Source organism: Notamacropus eugenii, chromosome 1 (assembly GCF_028372415.1).
Source record: "Notamacropus eugenii isolate mMacEug1 chromosome 1, mMacEug1.pri_v2, whole genome shotgun sequence".
In the NCBI taxonomy this organism is placed as follows: domain Eukaryota; kingdom Metazoa; phylum Chordata; class Mammalia; order Diprotodontia; family Macropodidae; genus Notamacropus; species Notamacropus eugenii.
In genome coordinates this window covers 53,586,432-53,589,157 of record NC_092872.1, presented here as the reverse complement: position 1 = coordinate 53,589,157, position 2,726 = coordinate 53,586,432, and positions in this window count along the sequence as shown.

The window sequence follows — 2,726 nt, the reverse complement described above, 5'->3', positions numbered from 1 at the left end:
TTTGTACTTTTAAAGTTTAGTTGTTAATTTTTAAAAAATTGAGTTTAGTTGAATTTTAGTTTGTTTGATGAATAAAATATATCCTTTATGAATGAGTATTCAATAAATGTTTGCCTCTAAAAAGTAAATTCCCTGGGCACATATTTGAATGACGTGCTACACATGCCTGGAACATGGAACTATTCTGATAATGTTAAAAGATAAGCAAATTTGATTCTTTAGGAATTTAGTCACCAGCTCTGAACAACTGCATCTTAAAGCTAGTGGAAAATTTAGTTGTCAACCACTTTCATTTTAGAGAATCTTCTTGCAAAACAGAGTTATAAAATTTGACAGGGACAAGGAATTTTAGAGATCTGCTAGTCCAAAAGCTTCATCTTTCAAAGGAGCAGCTTGAAGTCCAGAGAAGCACAAAGGTCACAATGGTCACATGTGGTGGACCTAAGAGTCAAACCAGATTTCAATCAAGTGTTTTTTAAGCACCTACTTATAAGGATGTTCTGTACTTGGGTAGACACTGGGATTACTAAAACAAGGATGAACAGTTCTTGACTTAAAGGAAGTACATAAAAGTAAATACAAGATAATTTTTTTTGGGAAGGGAAAATATTAGCAAGTGGGGGGGTTAAGAAAGGCTTCCTTATTTGAGGTGTGATTTGAAAGAAGCTAGGAATCTTAATCCAGTTATCTTCCTACCTCACCAAATGGTCAAACAAGGAGTTGGGTTCCTTTCAAGTTAAAAAATGGGCACCGTCCATTCTCTACCTCTTAGACTTTCAGCTTTCTGAAGTATCCTTGACTATATATATACTGGGGAGTGAACTGAACGGTGAGGCTAAGGGTGGTTGACTCCTTTTGTAGGCCCCCAAACATGCCTAGATTAGAGAATTTTAAGAATTACCATGGCATTTTGGCTGGATTTGAAAGTCAATAAAACTGGAATTCTATTGCCTTCTCTGATAGTACTAAACAGCTGTGTGACTGTTTTTACAAATTATATCACCTCTGAGCCTCAAGTTTCCTCACCTACAAAATGGGGATGAAGATGTTGCTGTTGTGATAATCAAATATGATAATGTATATAAATGTCAGTCTTTTAAGATGGGACCCCAAAGGAAAGAGCTTTGTTTTAATTTAGCACTGCTTTTTAAGTGCTTCGAGGGAACAACAACAACAAAAAAGAATTGAATGGGTGGACACCTAGAAGGAGAAATTTCCAGTTGAATTCTGATGAGGGGAGATGGAAGAGATGAGGAAAGTAGGACAGGAAAGGGGATAAGGGCTTGAGGGAGCAGGATTAGAAGAAAAGGCCTTTATATCAACTGCTCCTAGGGAAGCAACCTTCTCTGACTATCACAATCTCTTCCCACTCCCCCCCCCCCACTCTCTTGCCTCCTGTCCTTTAGATCTTCAAAGCAACAATGGTGATGTGGCATAGAACAGGTATTGGGGCCCAGGGCTGATGACACTGGTGTAGCAAAAAAAAACCTGAATTGTCAGAAAGTGTGAAAGTTGGAGGGCCCACCTGGAGCTGGTGCCCTGATACTTCTTGACTTTCCTGCCCTACAGATCTATATGCTCACCCCCTTCCCCACCCCCCCACCCCCATTCCCACTCCTTCAGGAAAGATGCCAAAGCTCTTGAACCTCCATGACCATTAGGCCGACTCTTTGTTTCCTAGTGTTTGTGGGATTGGCCCTTCCAGTTCCCTTTGGCCCACTGGGCTTTACCACTTGCCCTGCTGACCCTATTTGACCTTTCTGTAGATACCAAGAACCCTTGGACCTGGTCATCTGTTCTGAAGCTGTACCCTCCTTTATGTGTTGTCTTCAGGTACAATGTGAGCTCCTTGAGGGCAGGGAATGTCTCAATTTTCCATCTGTATCCCCAGAAATTAGTATAGTGCTTGGCTCTTAATAAATGTTTTTTTCCCCAATTCATTTTTTCATCGTTTGGCCTCAGTTTATGTGACTCTAAAGTGGAGATCTGAGGTTCAGATAAGTTCATATATGTGAAAGGATTTTGTAAATTTTAAAAGCCCATATGAATCTAAGAGATTTTGGTTATTATTAATAATGTGCCAAGATAGAGAGTAGTGCTGTGCCTTTATTTTTGGCATTCTTCAAATGTTGACTACTATATAAAGCAGGGAATTGAGATCCAGGAAGACATGTTCAAAACCAAGTCCTGCTTCTGACATGATGGCTTTGTAGGCCCTGGGCAAGTCACTTGATCTCTTAGCACTCTAGGGCACTCTTTAAGGCTGTAAGTGGCAGAGAGGGGTGATGACACGCACAGGTGGAAGGAGATACCTCCCTGGAAGTTCCCCTATACCAGTGAAATCACAGGTCCAGTCTTTATTCTTCTATGTAAGCATCCGCTAAAGTCTTCCTCTGACGTTGGATAATGGTGCCGAAATGACCCCTAGGCTCCATAGGGCTAGTCATCAGGATGCAAAGGCCGACAGGGGCTGCTAAACCAAGACAGCCCTAGTAAAAGAACTGGCCTAGTTAATCGTGATGAAGCCCAGCTCCAAAAGCGGACCAGCAGATGATGAACATTTTTGGCTACAGCTCCAGAAGATCACCTACTAGGTTGTGAGCTGCCTCAGTAAAGGGAGTAGGGAATGGTCCCTGGGAGGAAAACCATGCACCTTTCTGCAGTATTGTCTTTTTAGCGCTGGACTTGGAACTAGTGGAGGCACGGAGTGTTACTGTGTAAGGGCT